The 18,014-nt window shown below is 41.9% G+C and overlaps 1 protein-coding gene across 3 annotated transcripts in view; it reads left to right on the forward strand.

The window, feature by feature from the left end:
• Nucleotides 1-18,014, forward strand: part of PTPRD (protein tyrosine phosphatase receptor type D) — a 1,795,899-nt gene that overhangs the window by 576,145 nt on the left and 1,201,740 nt on the right. For all 3 annotated transcript variants that reach the window (XM_075931585.2, XM_075931586.2, XM_075931588.2), the window contains exon 5: nucleotides 16,582-16,625. The gene's annotated coding sequence lies outside the window, so the exon portion shown is untranslated. The remainder of the gene's footprint in view (nucleotides 1-16,581; nucleotides 16,626-18,014) is intronic.

Below are 18,014 nucleotides of genomic sequence, written 5' to 3' on the forward strand. Positions count from 1 at the left end.
CGGGGCTTTTCTCGCAGCAGAGGATGTGGGTGGCGGGACCACCCAGGCGCGCCACAGTCCCGCCACCCGCATCCTCCGCAGCGAGAAAAGCTGCTCTGCGTCTCCCTGGTCTGCTGGGGGAGGGGGGGGCCCAGCAGACCAGGGAGACGTGGAGCAGAGCCGCGGAGGACGCGGGCGGCGGGACTGCGGCGCATCTGGGCGGTCCCGCCGCCCGCGTCCTCCGTGGCGAGAAAAGCCGATCCGCTTCTCCCTGGTCTGCTGGGTGGGGCGCAACTAGTGCACCTCCCCTCCCCAGCGGACCAGGCTTTTCTCGCTGCGGAGGACACGGGCGGTGGGACCGCTGAGACGCGCCGTGGTCCAGCCGCCCGCGTCCTCCGCGGCGAGAAAAGCCACTCCGCGTCTCCCTGGTCTGCTGGGGGGGTGGAGCTAGTGCGCCTTCCCCCCCCCAGCAGACCAGCCTTTTCTCGCCGACGCCTGGGGTAGAGCAGCTGGGGGGCTGCCGGTTGGTCCCACATCGCTGAGGTGCGGCGCTACTGGACCAACCCGGCAGCACTCCAGCTGCTCTGCCCCAGCCAGCCCAAAGAGCAGTTGGGGTGCTGCAGGGTTGGTCCCACCGCGCCAAGGGTCAGCACTACCAGGCCAACCCAGCAGCACTCTAGCTGCTCTGCCTCAGGCGTGTCCGATTCAGCCGCTGCTGGTCAGTTTCAACAGCAGCTGAATCTGGACGCCTGGGACAGAGCAGCTGGGGCACTGCCGGGTTGGTCCCGCTGCGCCAAGGGTCGGAGCTACCAGACCAACCCGGCAGCACCCCAGATGCTCTACCCCATGTGTCACCAAGTCAGCTGCTGCTGAAACTGATCAGTGGCTGATTCCAGGAAGCCGGGGGCAAAGCAGCTCTGCCTCGGGCTTCCTGTAGTCAGCCGCTGGTCAGTTTCAGCAGCGGCTGAATCGGGGACACCTGGGGTACCCGACCTACGTACAAATTCAACTTAAGAACAAACCTACAGTCCCTATCTTGTATGTAACCTGGGGACTGCCTGTATTTCTCATAGAATGAGGTTTATCGCCGTCGACAAAACTGCTGAGTTCTGTCGACGTTATGTCTACAGAACTCGGTGGTAGTGTAGACGCAGGTATAGTTTTGTTCACAAAAGTCCACTTTTGTTGACAAAACCCTGTAGTCTAGACATACCCAAAGAGACTAATAAGCATCAAAGGTATAGTTAGCTAGGAACTGAGACAAATATAGATTGAACCTCTTTAATTCCAATGGTGTCTGGTCTAGCAACATCTGTGATCCGGCATGGTTTTAGTTAACTGGATGTCAACATAACATGGGTATGGCAAAGTTTCTCACAGTGCCATAAAGTTTCTTTACAGTGAGAGTGTTGGTAATGCTGCTAAAAATATTGATTTTCCATGGTTCAGCAAATTCTCTCTTTTGGCACCAGTCAGGTCCCAAGGGTGTGGGACTATAAAGGTTTAACCTGCGTAAACACTGAATTTGCAATAATGGAAAGTAAAAAATGGAAGGAGATTAAATTGGGTTAGTTGTTAAACAGTGCTCTTGTTGTATGTGCTCTTTTCAAGAAGATTACAGTAAGTTCATGTAAAGGACAAACACAAAATGAAACTCATAGGGAAAAAGTCCTCACGCGAATTTATAGAGAAAACTATGTTATCAGTAGAGATGTGCCTGTGTTAATTCTGCACATTACATGACTTCCACAGACAAGATTATCTCTGGTAGAAACTTAAAGAGAACAACAGACAAATACTACCTTACCATCTATGTAATCTACTGATACTACAGTGGGGTGACATGTTAATGCCAGCATTTCAGACTGATAATATTGCACCATTACCATTTATCAAGCAGAGTTGGAATTCAGCTGCCAGAACTAATACAGACCACTTACACATTTTTTGACGCCATATTCCTGGTAGGTACTGATGCTCTTTTATGAGCTAATAGGGCTCAGTTTAGGCATAATTCCAACACTTCTGTCACTGCAAGTTAACATAACTCCTCTTACTGGGTACAACAGTAGCTTACAGCACTCTTGAAAGAAGCATAAAATTAACAAGAGTTATTGGGAGTACAGTACATAAGAACGGCCGTACTGGGTCAGACCAAATGTCCATCTAGCCCAGTAGCCTGTCTGCCGACCAGATTCCCCAGAGAGGGTGGACCGAAGACAATAATCAAGCGATTTGTCTCCTGCCATCCTTCTCTAGCCTCTGACAAACAGAGGCCAGGGACACCATTTCTATTCCCTGGCTAATAGCCTTTTATGGACCTAACCTCCAGGAAATTATCTACCTTCTTTTTAAACTCTGTTAGGGTATGTCTACACTACAGCGCTAATTCGAACTAACTTAGTTCGAATTAGTTAATTCGAACTAAGCTAATTCGAACTAACGCATCCAGACTAAAAAACTAGTTCGAATTAGCATTTTGCTAATACGAACTAGCATGTCCACACAGAGTGGACCCTAAACCGGGGTTAAGGATGGCCGGAAGCAGTGCTGGCAGGGCATCAGATGAGGACTTAGAGCGTGGAGCTGCTGTCTCAGGCTAACCGAGGGCTGTGCTTAAAGGAACCCGACCCCCACCCCAGACAGACAGTTCTCAGGGGTGCCCCGCTTGCAAAGCAGTCCTGGCTTGGAGTGCCCGGAGTACCCACACTGGGCACATCACAGCATTCGGCCATCAGACCGGCTACACTTGCCACAGGCTGCCATCTGGGGAGGGGGCAATTCGGGGGCTGCAGGAGAGCTTCCACCCCCAGAAGCCCGCAGAGCCAGCCCAGTCCTCCCCATCGGGGGCTCGTACCCCATTCTTCCCTCACCTCCTTCCACTTACCCCTCCCTAGCCCCCCTTTCTGATGTACAAAATAGAATCTCTCTTTATTGAACAAAACTCGGGTAGACTGGGAAAAGGAGGTGGAAGAGAGGGGAAGAGAGAGGGTGGGAGAGGGGAGGGAAACTAAAATGATCAGAGGTTTGGAACAGGTCCCATATGAAGAGAGGCTAAAGAGACTGGGACTTTTCAGTTTAGAAAAGAGGAGACTGAGGGGGGATAGGATAGAGGTCTATAAAAGCATGAGTGGGGTCGAGAGGGTGCATAAAGAAAAGTTCTTCATTAGTTCCCATAATAGAAGGACTAGAGGACACCAAAGGAAAGGAATGGGTAGCAGGCTTCAAACTAGTAACAGAGAGTTGTTCTTCACAAAGCAAATAGTCAACCTGTGGAACTCCTTGCTGCAGGAGGCTGTGAAGGCTAGAACTAGAACAGAGTTTAAAGATAAGTGAGATAAAGTGATGGAGGTTGGGGCCATGGAGTGGTAATAGCCAGGGGGTAGAAGTGGTGTCCCTGCCCAAAGTTTGTGGAAGGCTGGAGAGGGTTGGCATGAGACAAATGGCTTGGTCACTGTCTTCGGTCCATCCCCTCCAGGGTCCCTAGGGTTGGCCGCTGTCGGCAGACAGGCTACTGGGCTAATGGACCTTTGGTCTGACCCAGGACGGCCATTGTAAGCTCAGGGCTCAGGGTCGGGGGTCTCAGTGGGCCACCTTGATTTTCATGCACACCTGCTCCTGGGTGGCCAGGCTGGCAGCTCTCTTGCCCTAGACAGCCACTTTCCTGTGCCTAGTGCAGAGGTCGTGGATGAGGTCCATGATGTCCTCACTAGCCCAGGCGGGTGCCCGCCTCTTGTGGTCCCGGGCTAGCTCCCGGGAGCCGCCAGCCTGGTCCCGGGAAGAGGCGGAGGGCTGGGGGGCATCGGGTGGCTGGCTCAAGCCGTGCCAGGTGCAGGGTGTGCTGGCTGGGTCCTGGCAGGCTTGCACCTGGCACGGGCACCGTAGTCAGCCCGTGCCCCTTTAAGGGGGCCGGGAGGGGGGCAATAGAGTTTCCCTGGTGTTGGCCAGAGTGGCAACCAGGGAAAGCTGGGGAGGGCTAGCCTCCCACTAGTTCGAATTAAGGGGCTACACACCCCTTAATTCAAACTAGTAAGTTCGAACTAGGCTTAGTCCTCGTACAATGAGGTTTACCTAGTTCGAACTAAATGCTCCGCTAGTTCGAATTAAGTTCGAACTAGCGGAGCGCTAGTGTAGCACCTATCAAAGTTAATTCGAACTAACATCCGTTAGTTCGAATTAAGTTTGTAGTGTAGACATACCGTCATAGTCCTAGCCTTCACAGCCTCCTCTGGCAAGGGGTTCCACAGGTTGACTACACGCTGTGTGAAGAAGAACTTTCTTTTATTAGTTTTAAACCTGCTACCCATTAATTTCATTTGGTGTCCTCTAGTTCTTCTATTATGAGAACTAATAAATAGCTTTTCTTTATCCGCCCACTCCACACCACTCCTGATTTTATATACCTCTATCATATCCCCCCCCCCAGTCTCCTCTTTTCTAAACTGAAAAGTCCCAGTCGCTTTATCCTCTCTTCATATGGAACCCGTTCCAAACCCCTAATCATTTTAGTTGTCCTTTTCTGAACCCTTTTCAAGGCCAAAATATCTTTTTTGAGGTGAGGAGACCACATCTGTACACAGTATTCAAGATGTGGGTGCACCATAGTTTTATACAGGGGCAGTAAGATATTCAGTGTCTTATTTTCTATCCCATTCTTAATAATTCCTAGCATCCTATTTGCCTTTTTGACCACCGCTGCACACTGTGTGGAAGTTTTCAGAGAACTATCCACGATAACTCCAAGATCTCTTTCCTGATTTGTCATAGCAAAATTAGCCCCCATCATACTGTACGTATAGTTGGGGTTATTTTTCCCGATGTGCATTACTTTACATTTATCCACATTAAATTTTATTTGCCATTTTGTTGCCCAATCACTGAGTTTGGTGAGATCTTTTTGGAGTCCCTCACAGTCTGCTTCTGTCTTGACTATCCTAAACAGTTTGGTATCATCCACAAACTTTACCACCTCACTGCTTACCCCTTTCTCCAGATCATTCATAAATAAATTGAAAAGGATTGGTCCCAGGACTGACCCTTGCAGGTTAACACTATTATGGTGTCTTTAAAAAGTTTCCATACAGCTTGCAGGGATTTGGCTCTAGTCATTGTGCTTTTTAATTTCCGTTTAACTAACCTCCTCATTTTTGTGTAATTCCCCTTTTTGAAATTAAATGCCAGAGTGCTGGACTGCTGAGGTATTCTTCCCATCACAGGAATGTTAAATGTTGTTATATTATGGTCACTATTCGCAAGCGGTCCTGTAATGGTTATCTCCTGGACCCGATACTGTGATCCACTCAAGACTAAATCGAGAATTGCCTCCCCCCTTGTGGATTCCTGTACCAGCTGCTCCAAGAAGCAGTCATTTAAGCCATTGAGAAATTTTATCTCTGCTTCTCTTCCTGAGGTGACATGTATCCAGTCAATATGGGGATAATTTAAACCCCCCATTATTATAGAGTTCTTTATTTTGGTAGCCTCTCTAATCTCCCTCAGCATTTTAATGTCGGTATCGCTGTCCTGATCAGGTGGTAAGTAATATACTACTGCTAATTTCTTATTATTGGAGCATGGAATTACTATCCATAGCGATTCTATTGAACATGTTGATTCATTTAATATTTTTATTTCATTTGATTCTACATTATCTTTCACATACAGTGCTATTCCGACACCCACCTGGCCCGCTCTATCCTTCCAATATATTTTATATCCCGGTATGATTGTGTCCCACAGATTTTCCTCACCACCAGGTTTCAGTGATGCCTATTATGTCAATCTCCTCCTTTAATATGAGGTACTCTAGTTCACCCATCGTATTAGTCAGACTCCTAGCATTTTGTAGAAGCACTTTAAAAATTTGCCACTGGTTATTTGTCTGCTCTTCCCTGATGCATTGGATTCCTTTATATGTGATTATTTCTCTGCTCTGGCCCATGGTTTGTCCTCTCCCCTCCTCTCTTTCTGACTACAGCTTAGAGAATCTCTATCAATGGATTCTCTCCTAAGAGAAGTCCCCATCTGATTTACGTGCATCTCTGCACCAATCGGCTTTCCCTCATCTCTTACTTTAAAAACTACTCTACAGCCTTTTTAATGTTTAGTGCCAGCAGTCTGGTTCCACCCTGGGTTAGGTGGAGCCCATCCTTCCTGTATAGGCTCCCCCTCTCCCAAAAGTGTCCCCAGTTCCTAATAAAGCCAAACCCCTCTTCCTACACCATCGTCTCATCCACGCATTGAGACTCTGAAGCTCTGCCTGCCTACCTGGTCCTGCATGTGGAATTGGAAGCATTTCCGAGAATGCCACCATAGAGGTCCTGGATTTCAGTCTCTTTCCTAGCAACCTAAATTTGGCCTCCAAGACATCTCTTCTACCCTTCCCTACGTCATTGGTACCTACATGTACCACGACCACCGGCTCCTCCCCAGCACTACACATAAGTCTATCTAGATGCCTCGAGAGATCCGCAACCTTCGCACTAGGCCAGCAATTGACCATACGGTTCTCCCAGTCATCAAAAACTCAACTATCTACGTTTCTAGTGATCAAATCACCCACTACTATCACCTGCCTCTTCCTAACAGCTGGCATTCCTTCCCCCTCAGAGGTATCCTCAGTGCGAGAGGATACCGCAACATCCTCTGGGAGGAGGGTACCAACTACGGGATGGTTTCCCTCTGCTCCCGTTGAATGCTCTGTTCCCTTGAGACTTTCATCCTCTTTAAGGGCACTGGGGCTCTCAGACTGGAGGTGGTACAGTACTACAGTGTCTCAGAAAGTCTCATCAACATATCTCTCTACCTCCCTTAGCTCCTCCAGTTCAGCCACCCTGGCCTCCAAAGGCCAAACTTGGTCTCTAAGGGTCAGGAGCTCCTTGCAACGGGTGCACACATTCGCCACCCACCCACAGGATAGGTAATCATACATGTGACACTTGACGCAATAAACAGGATAGCCCCCATTTTGCTGCTGGGCTTCTGTCTCCATTTTTCTTATGAATAAGTTTAAATATAAACTGGGCTTATTAAATGTCTAGTATGTAGATTATAAAAGTTATGTTTAAAGAAACCCAGAAGTCACTAGTGCCCTCTAACCTCCCCCTCTAAATTCTCTCTCCAAACTCCCTGTTAGCTGCTCCTGTTCACAAGCTCCCTGGTGGCTGACTCACACCTTTATAAAGTCCTAATAGCCCATCCCCCTGACTCAGGCTCAGCCAATTAACAGAGGCTTCTAGATTTCAAACCTTTTAGAAGCTCCTTCAAACAAACAAACAAACCAAACAGACAAACACAAGCTCAGCACACAGCAAATAACCTCCCTCCCCCACACACAAACACACTCTAGAGACAGCCACTTACCACAAGGGTCCCGTATTTACTCCTCTTTTACCTGGAGAACTCCCTCTCCAAACTCCCTGTTAGCTGCTCCTGGTCGCACGCACCCTAGTCACTGACTCACAGGCTTATGTGCGTAATAGTAGGGTTTTTATTTTTCAAAGAATTGTTGTGTTTGCAAGTTCAGATACTATGAATATGGACTCACTTTTATTATCATTTACACACAAAGGAGGCCTGAGATGGCATGATTACATAGCTGCACAATTATGCTCCTTTTATTCACATCCTAATGGTGCTACACAATTTAAATGTATATTTTAAAAGGTTTCTAGCTTATGATTGTCAAGATAATCTTCAGAAAATTAAACCTAAACTGACATAGCAATGTGTCCATGTCGGCGGGCAACTTGAAACAATAGCCCCCATTCATTTCTGAGCTGTTAACTTTCAAGCTTCCACCTGAAAGCTAATATTTGAAAATCAAAATGTGTACATTGTTAAATTTAACAGAAGTTTCGAGCTAACATATTTCTCCACTGTTTCTGTATAGAATGACAGATATTGGAACGGGATGCAATTGCATAACTGGTGGCTGTCAAGAGTTTCTGGGATGGGTAACAGAGAATTAAAATACCTCTCTTCCATATTTAAATTTCAAAAAGCAGAGTGGAAAAGCACTTTTAAGTTTACTGAATGCTATCTTTGATTATTGATATATGTTGTGATAAAATGGGTAGATAGCTGCCCCTATGGTTCTTTAATGAGCCTCGGCAGTGAATGATTGTTGATACCAGAAAAATCTTTTGTGATTTGCTCTTTGTTTATGCATGTGTCTTCTATATTACTTTGTACTGGTTGGAGTTATTTTAGCAAAGGTGGAAAATGGAGGACTGATTTCTGATTTTCATAATTTGTCCGTCAGCAGTTGCTTGATTTTCTTCTAACATCCTTTATATAAAAAGACTACATTGCATTTTCACTAAATATTAAATATTTTGGTGGAATGTATTGTGATCAACACTACAGGGTTAAAGAATCATTATAAAGATAATTTTTGTGTGGATTGCCACATATTTAGTCACTTATGTTTGAGATACCTATTAGTAAGAAGTAGATGTTTATATAAATGTAATCATAGAATCACAGAATACTAGAACTGGAAGGGATTTTGAGAGACCATCAAGTCCGCTGCCCTTACAGCAGCACCAAGCATGGTCTTATATCATCCCTGATAGATGTCTGTCTAACCTGATCTTAAATATCTCCAGTGATGGAGATTCCAAAACCACCCTAGGCAACTTATTCCAGTGTTTGCCACCCTGACAGTTATGACGTGTTTCCTAATGTCCAACTTAAACCTCCCTTGCTGCAGTTTAAGCCTATTGCTTCTTGTCCTATTATCAGAGGTCAAGGAGAACAATTTCCTCCCCTCCTCCCTGTGACACCCTTTTAGATACCTGAAAACCGGTTTCATGTCCCCTTTCAGTATTCTCTTTTCCAAACTAAACAAGCCCAGTTCCTTCAACCTTGCCTCATAGCTCATGTTTTCTAGACCTTTAATCATTTTTATTGCTCTTCTCTGGATGTTTTCCAATTTCTCCATATCTTTCTTAAAATGTGGTGCCCAGAACTGGATACAATTCTCCAACTAAGGCCTAATCAGCTCAGAGTAGAGTGGAAGAATGACTTCTCATGTCTTGCTCACAATACTCCTGTTAATGCATCCTAGAATCATGGAAGTAGCTAGTCTGAGCTGTAATTCTACTGTAAGCTAGATAATATTTAAAGGAACAAATTCTGCTTGTGGATATAATACAGAAATTTAATTCCCAGTGAGGTCAGTTTACAGTTTTGAGTTCATGGTAACATCAGTGGGAATTGTTGCTTGTATCTAATGACACTGTTTGATCCAATATGCCTTATTTTTTTCTTGAATATGATTACATTTGCATATGGACATACAGCACTGAAAATATTATCTTTCTTGCTTCCTCTATTAATGTTCACTCTGCAAGTGTTTGAAATGTGCTAAGTTTGGCAATTGGTGCCATTTAATTCGCAGCTCCAACAAGAAAGCTTTTGATATTCAAAATAATTCTCTAGTTAACTTTCTCCCAACCCCTCCCCTCTGCTTTTTCACTGTGTATATTTGCCTTTAATTGACAAGCTATTCTGAGGAATTAAGTATTCCCTAGATGGCTGGCCTTTGTAAAGAAAAAGATCCTTGAAGGCAATCAACAAAGTGAAACACAGCATGTTTTCTTAGCTTGTAATTCCTAATAAATCAATACCAGGCAAACATTCTTGCTTTAAAGGTTAAATACTTTAAGTCTTTTGATAGTAATTGAGTGTACTTTCAAGAGTGGTTTAATTTTGATAGTTTTTTCTCCATCTCACTAACATTTGATAGATAGTAAATATTATGAACTGTTAAGTGACACCCGTCAGCTTATGCATATAAGTTCACACATACAGATTTGATTTGAAGACCCCAGTTGCAAATGTATTAGAGAAATTACATTCTGTAAATACAGCCAACTTTTTCCCAGTGGCCTTCAGTGTATTGAAACATATTCGTGTCTCCATCATATATCAATAGAGTACCCCAGACCACATGTGCTGACTCAAAAATTGACAGAGTATTAAATAATGAAGAGGAAAGGTCACGGATTGAGAGTGATCTGGATCACTTGGTAAACTGGGTATAAACAAACAATGTGCATTTTAATATGGATAAATATAAATGTGTACACAGAATATAGGATATATTTACAGGAAAGGGGACTCTATCCCGAGAAACAGTGACTCTGAAAGAAACTTGGGTGTCATGGTGGATAACTAAACATGTGACCAAAAGAACCAATGCAGTCATAAAGTACATAAAATGGGAATCTTGATTGGCACTGGTGTGACCACTGCTTTGGCAGTGGTGTGACCACTGCTGATATAGTGTGTCCAGTCTGATGTCCACAGATCAAGAAGGATTTTGATAAATTGAAGAGGATTCAGAGAAGAGCTGTTAGAATGATTAAAGGAATGGAAAACACCTTGTAGTGATGGACTGAAGGAGCTCAATTTATTTAATTTAACAAAGAGAACCTTAAGGGGTCACTTGAATACAATCTAGCAGTATCTATTTGGGAAACAAATATTTAATCAGGGCCTCTTCAGTCTGGCAGAAAAAGATACAATATAATCCAATGGCTGGAAGTTGAAGTTAGACAAATTCAAAATGGAAATGTATTAATTTTTAATAATGAAAGTAATTAGCCATTGGACTAAATAACCGAGGATCATGGTGGATTCTCCATTGCTGGAAATTTTTAATGTAGATTGAACAGGTTTTTTTCCCTAAAAGATATGCTATAGGAATTATTTTTGGGAAGTTCTATGGCCTGTGTTATACATGAGTTCATACTAGATGATCATAATGGTTCTTCTGACCTTGGAATCTATGAAGTCTCCCACTACCCCCACTTCTATGGGAAGAATATTTTGATTAAGATGTCTCATACCCTGTGCCTATTAAAAAGTCTCATCATAACTCCTGATTTTACAAATATTTGTCAAGCTATGTCACCATTTCTTTAAATCTGAACTGTGGAATGGAGACTTTCAAAGGTATTTTGGTATCTAGAAATAGTGGGACTTGTAAAAGCAGCTAGGTGCCTAACTTATAAATAGAAAAGGATAGCCAATAGGTTCTAAGTAGAAATCTGTCATCATTGGGAGATATTTAAAAAATACAAATTTAAACCTTAACAAAATAATAACCATGGAAAACATTCTAATTTCCCTTCACACAATCTTTAAGAAAAAAAAGTTTGTTCTGTTTTTATTTTTAACATTCCGTTAGTCACTGCATGTAAGCTGCTTTACCAATTTACCAGCAATTGGGAGTGGGTGCATTGTATACTTTTAGTAAATCAAGTAATGCAGAAAATTCCCTAAAACCATATTTTTCAAAATACATGGGACTTACAACTTTGAAGGGGTGGGGAAACTCTTACCACAATGTACTTATTCCTTTGCTACCCCATGAATGTCAGTTGGGGCAAAATGTTGCCCTGGATTTCTTGCTATCTTCAGCATTTTGCTTAGTAACATATTATTCTATTAGGGCACATCTACACAGTGGGGCTATAGTCGAATTAAGCTACTCAACTTGAGCAATGTCAATTGTGTAGCTTAAGTTGGAATAGCTTAATTCGGCTTTTAGCGCTGTCTACACAGCAGGAAGTCAAAGAAAGACCACTCTTCCTTTGACTTCCTTTACTCCTCATGAAATGAGGGTTAAAGGAGTCAGAATAAGAATTCCTCCAGTTTGCCATTGTTTCGAAATAATGACCTTCAGTGTAGACCCAATCTTTGTTATTTTGGAGAAGTGTGAAATATTCAGAAATAATGATGCTGTATACACATAGCCTTAGGGAAAAAGAGGATTTAACAAATGTAAAATAAAATATGTTGAAGACCCATAATTTTAAAGTGTTCAGGTATTGCTCTGCTCAGTGTTGCATCACCTAAATGATTTAGGACCATAAATCTCATTTTGAAAAGTGATTTTCGATGAGATCAGGACTCTAAAGAGTGCAAATCTCATTGAAAATCACTGAAATTAGATGTTCTTAAATCATGTAGGCACTGCAACACTGGGTACAACAATGCCTGAATATTTAGAAAAATCTGAGCCTTAAGAGACAAAATCTCTTTAATTTACAATGAGAAACGATGGTGTTTTTGAAAAATGTTCCCTTAGTTTTTAAAGGAAAGGTTTTTCAAAGATAGAAATATCTAATATTCATTGAAAGTTAATTGAGGCACTGAATTATTGTTTATGCCTCTGAAAATATTATCTTAATAGCACTGGAATTCTAGAAAAATACAGCAGCAGGTTTAAAGTAAATGCCAAAAATCATAACTAATAAGGTGCCTAATAATTATTAATGCTTACATTTTATCCAGTGCCTTTCATCTGCAACACAGATGTTCATCATATAAACAAACTTGTTCTCCTGGGAGAGAAACATGGGCAATTGTTAGTTTGTAAGTTGCACCTGCAGATGTCTTTACTTTCATTTTACATTTGTCTTTACTTTCTCTCAACAAAACATTACTGGATTTGTATTTATGTCACTGTACAGAAGTGAACAGGTTGATTGTAATCAAAATGATGGGTTAAAATAATGAAAAGGTTTTTTAATGTAATTTCATACATATTGTCATCAATTTGTTTCATAAAGTTTTGAATTCACTGCAATAACATTTTTCTTGTAAAAGAATATGAACACATGACTGTATTATAGATTTAAAAAAACAACAAATAGTCTAGTAGCACCTTAAAGACTAACAAAACATGTAGATGGTATCATGAGCTTTCGTGGGCACAACCCACTTCTTCAGATGACAGGAGTGTTAGAAATCCAGATAAAAGAATAAATAAGTGAAGGGGAGGGGGTGCTACTAGACTATTTGTTTTTTAAGTTTTTCCTGTTACAAACTAACTCGGCTACCCCTTTGAAGCTTATCTACTCACTGTCTCTCTTTTTTTCTTCCTCTCCCCCCTTTTTTCCTCCTTTTTCCCCCTTCTTTTTCCTTCTCCCCCGCTCTCTCCTTCCCTTATTTATTCTTGGATCTGGATATCTAACACTATTGTCATCAGAAGAACTGGGCTGTGCCCATGAAAGCTCATGATACCATCTACATGCTTTGTTAGTCTTTAAAGTGCTACTAGACTATTTGTTGTTGTTTATGTTTTTCCTGTTACAGACTAACTCGGCTACCCCTCTGAAGCTTTTGTATTATAGATGGCGTGGAAATAATCCTATTAACTCTTTGGCACTGACTTACTACATTTACAATGCCACATGCATTTAGAACACCATAAAAGATTATCAATAACAATAATTCTGGCTCTCTTCATGTTTGCGTGATATTACCTAGCCCTACAACTGTTCAAAATCCATCAATTGGTTTAAAGTTCCTGGACAGCTAAGGGCAGATTCTGAGCTCATTTACACAAATGTAATACCCTTGACTTCAGTGGACTAATTTCTGCTTTAAATTAGTGTAAATGAAATCAGAAGAAGCTTTGTTCTTTCAAGCTGAAAATAACATTCCAAGCAGTTGGCATTAAGACTTGTTCATTTCTACTAAATGATCAATAAAATGGAGAAGGAAGTTAGTGCCACATCACTCTTCAGAGCTCAACCTTGCTCTTAACTGCTGGGGGTCTCCCTCTCCATCTTGCTATGGTTTCTCTCCTACTTTCAAACTCCTCACTTGTTGTTGCTGACGGTTCCTAAACTTGCTTCTCCAAACAAGTAGTCGCTTCACCCCTCGCCTGGGAAGTGGATGGGTGGAGAGGGAGGGAAAACATGTGGAAAACCACTATTAAACTACCTGTAGGTTAAGAGAGTGATTTTCAAAGGTTTTTTTCTCATGACCCAGCTGAAGAAAATTGTTGATGCCCAGCCCCAGCATAATTTTATCTTCTGACTGGAGTGCAGGCTCCAGGATGCGTATGAGGGGTTTGGAGTGAGGAAGAGTGTGAGGGATGAAGGCTTTGTCTAGGGTTGTGGGCTCTGGGGTGGGGCCAGAGATGAGGTGTTTGGGGTATATGCTGGAGGGGTAAGGCAGAGGGTTTAGTATGTGGCCAGGAACTCTGGACTGGGACATGTGGGTGGGGCCCAGAGGACGTAGGCTCTGTCTAGGGGTGCAGGCTATGGGATGGGGACAGGGAGGAGGTGTTCAGGGTGCAGGAGGGATTTCTGGGTTTGGGAGGGCTTAGGGCTATGACAGGCTGGGCCAGCCTGTTGGGGCTCAGGCTTACCCTCCAGCAGCTCCTGGTCACTGGGGCTGTGGGATGGTAAGGCAGGCCTCCTTCCTGTCCTGGCACAGTGGGCCACACTGCACCCTGGAAATGGCCATCAGCAGGACCAGCTCCACAGGCTGTCCCCACCCGAAGCTTTAGCTCCACACTCCTGTTGACCAGTTCCTTTGTCTTCAAGTATTGCTGAGCAAAAATGTACGGAACTCATTTTGGATTTGTTTTGAAATGGGATTAGCTTCATTTTTTTTGCCTGTTTCACTTCTTTCATTTTGTGAGAGTTGGCTACTTTCCTTCACCTAGGAACCTGACCTGCTGCTGACTGATTCCAGGGCACAGCATGATGCACAGTGCCAGAACAGGCAGGAAGCTGGACTTAGCACCACTGTAGTCACCTTGTCACCCTATAACACGGTGACCCAGTGCCTGTCTTTCGGCAACCCAGTACTGGGCCATGAACCATACTTTGAAAATCACTGGGTTAAACTACTCATTCCCTCAACTGTCTTTTGGAGGGATGAAAGGAGGGGCCAAATGAAAAGGAGCCATTAAAGAGGTGGTAGATATGTCCCTAGGAAAGTGAGTCCTTCTGTGCTCTAGGTAAACATGTGGTCTGTCTATGAATAAGAGTAGGTGTAGGGTAGACTATTATAAAGGTTTGTGAAAGCCCGATTTACAATGGTGATAGAAATGTAGCCGTGTTAGTCTGAGGTAGTTGAAGCAAAATGCAGGACAATGTAGCACTTTAAAGACTAACAAACTGTCATTCATGTTAAAATTCGACACTTGCCAACAAGGACTTAACAAGAATTTGAACTTTCTCACCCATTACCAAGACAGTTTCCCCAATTATCACCTGTAATACCATTAACTCACAAACATCCCACTCTCCCTACCTTTAATATCAGCAATTCACAGACACTTCCCTTCCTTCCTTCCCCTTCCCACCCCCCCGCATCTCCCTTCTGTTCTACAATGTGATTTGTCCTTTTCATATTTGTTCATTTTTTTAATTGTATCCTTTGGTATATATGGTTGTGACTACTTTCTTCCACTATTTGATCTGAGAAGTGGGTCTGGCCCACAAAAGCTCATCATCTAATAAACCATCTTGTTAGTCTTTAAAGTGCTACATTGTCCTGCATTTTGCTTCGATTTACAATGGTAATAAGATTGCAGGTTCCCCAGGAGAGAAACTCGCCCATTCAATTTGTACTGTTAGGTTTCTGGGATTTAGGTGCTGTGTACTTGAACTCATCTGGCAGATTTCTAACTTAAAAGGAATTTGGGGTTAAAAATGGAGTTTGAAGAAGTTGCTAGAATTATCTTTCATTTCAGATATATCTCCCCTTACAAATGTAAGGCCAAAATTAATACAGAACATTCTGTACTTCTTTCAATGTCTTCCATGTAGATATCGATCAGCAAACCTAGCTTCAGACATTTTGACAAATATAACAAGTGACAAGATCAAGTCACAGTATTTAAAGTTGAACTTCAAAAACATTTTGAAAACTGTCCAAAACTCTGTAAAATTTCAGAGGAAGTGTGTTTATGTAGGGAAAAGTATGTAACTTGTTTGCTAATTGAAGCTTTGCAATATTTAAAAATGGCAAAACTCTTGATAGCACAGCTGCAGACTTCCTGGTGTCTTTTTCCAAATTGACTAAATTCATAGCTATTTGTATCGTGAACACAGGTTGAAAAGATTTAGTCTATTTTAATCCCCTGTTTTCATCTACTTGGTTTATTATAATTATGTTAGTTCTTGTATCAGAGACGCTAGGAATGACATGAATTATTTCATATGTGATCTACAAGTGTACTGCACCGTGATAAACTGCACGGTCAGTCACATCATAAATTGTTTTATTGTTAATACAACCTATGATCCACAGGGTATTATGCATTTTGGACTTTTTCACTTGCACTCTGACCACTTATCCATTTCCCTTCGGATCTATGAATAGTATCAAACATTCACTTGTGGCATGGAAAATTGTTCTCTGCTTTAGCCGAAAACTCTTACAATAAAATTTGTTTTCAGTTGCATCTTCAGTACCACTTTATAGGTCTTCTTGAATATGTGTGAGGAAAAAAATAATTTTCATGTAAACAATCTCCAAATCTTTAACTAATAATGGCCTATTTTATCTTCCATTTTTGTGTGCTATTCCTAGTAACATTAATGGGAGTTGCACTTTTCCCCTTTTGTTGTTTGTGTATTTTCATTGCTGATGCTATGATTAATTGACATAGTTCCATATACAGCCTTTGAAATGGTTACAAATAAGCATTTTTCAAAGGACTATTGCAGAAAATGAGTACTATTTCATGTAAAAGATAGTGAATAGAAACAGAAAATATCTCACAAATAGTAATTAATGTAAACAGTGATGATATAAAATGTTCTTTTTCAATTTTTGTTTTAGATCTCTATCCTGAGAGACAACAACAGGATGTACCTTGGAGAAGAGTAAGTTAAAACAGTTCTTTATATTTGAGTATATTTTTATAAAATTTAGAGAATGCGATTGTCAGCTTTTAATGATTTGCTATGAGTTTAAAGTCAGTGTACCTTGTCCATTAATTTGAAAAATTATGCCGTTCCACTCAGTTTCCAATACTATGTATGCTAAACCTGCTTCTGCCTCCTTATACAAGCAAAATTCCCATTGACTTCAGTGAGAGCTTTGAATAACAAGTGCTTCACTGGTATCTCTGACACTAGTATCAACAAGCTTTCAGTGAGTAAAAGAAAATGTGAGCTACTAATTCCTCTAGATTTGGTAACAAATCTGAAAAAGAGGCAATCTTCAATTGTAATGTTCCTTAGAATAATTTTCCACTAGTGAGTATCCAAAGTTTACCTGAGCTAGAAAGTTGCAGAGAATTATGAGCAAAATAGTGTGGGCAAATGCACTCATCTGTAGTAATTGCCACCTTTACAGTGTGTGAGTTTGTATGCTATATAGCCAAAAGAGTGCTCACAAAATATATATTATTCTATGCAAACTACATGTAGATCCTCACTTATTATCTGTTCTGGCTTCTGTGGACAATAGAAGAGTCCTGGTGACATCAGTCAGCCTGTCAAGAAGCTGGAGCACCACAAGATGTTTGGAACCATCCCTTAACACCAGTCCTACATCCAGTTAGCATTTCCCCAAGAGTGGGCAGGAGATGGGATATTGTTAGATCAGAAGAAATGGCGATTCAACAAATATCCTATGTAGCATGATTGTAAGGGATCTTAAATGACACCCAATAAAGAATAAAGCTTAATTTTCTTAGGAAAGATCCCAGTCAACTGACCTCCCTGTAGAATAAACACTCCAGTAGACCTTAATTGCTTTAGGAAGGCACACTTCCTGTAGGAAGAACAATAGGACTTTGATTATATTAACCTTTCACCTTCCTGAGAAGTTTCCTGGGATGCTTATTTGACACTGCAAGGTCATGTGATCATGTCACCTGAACCTGAAGCCCATCTTGGATTTACAGTGTTTTTCCACTAAGAAAGGGTGTGTGTCATACTGGGAAACATCAGATTCCCACCTTATGCAAATCCTACTTAAGGCTGGGAAGTGGATTAAACTGGTTTCATGCTTCACTGAATCCCCACCCAAGATGACTGCTGGAAACATCTGAGAAACAAAGACAAAAGGGAAAGGGGAAGGAGGGTACTGAACCCAGGCTATGAATGGTGTTTAGCATGTGAATTATATACCTGGAAATTTTAGCTGTAAGCAAAAGCAGTTTTGTCTTCAAGATATTCTGCAACCTACCTAAAGCAGAATTTAGTGTGAGAATTATTATTTGTAGCCAATTTCTTTATTGTGTTTAAGCTTAGTTTGTGTATTTA

Source organism: Pelodiscus sinensis, chromosome 6 (assembly GCF_052426305.1).
Source record: "Pelodiscus sinensis isolate ZL-2025 chromosome 6, ASM5242630v1, whole genome shotgun sequence".
Taxonomy (NCBI): domain Eukaryota; kingdom Metazoa; phylum Chordata; order Testudines; family Trionychidae; genus Pelodiscus; species Pelodiscus sinensis.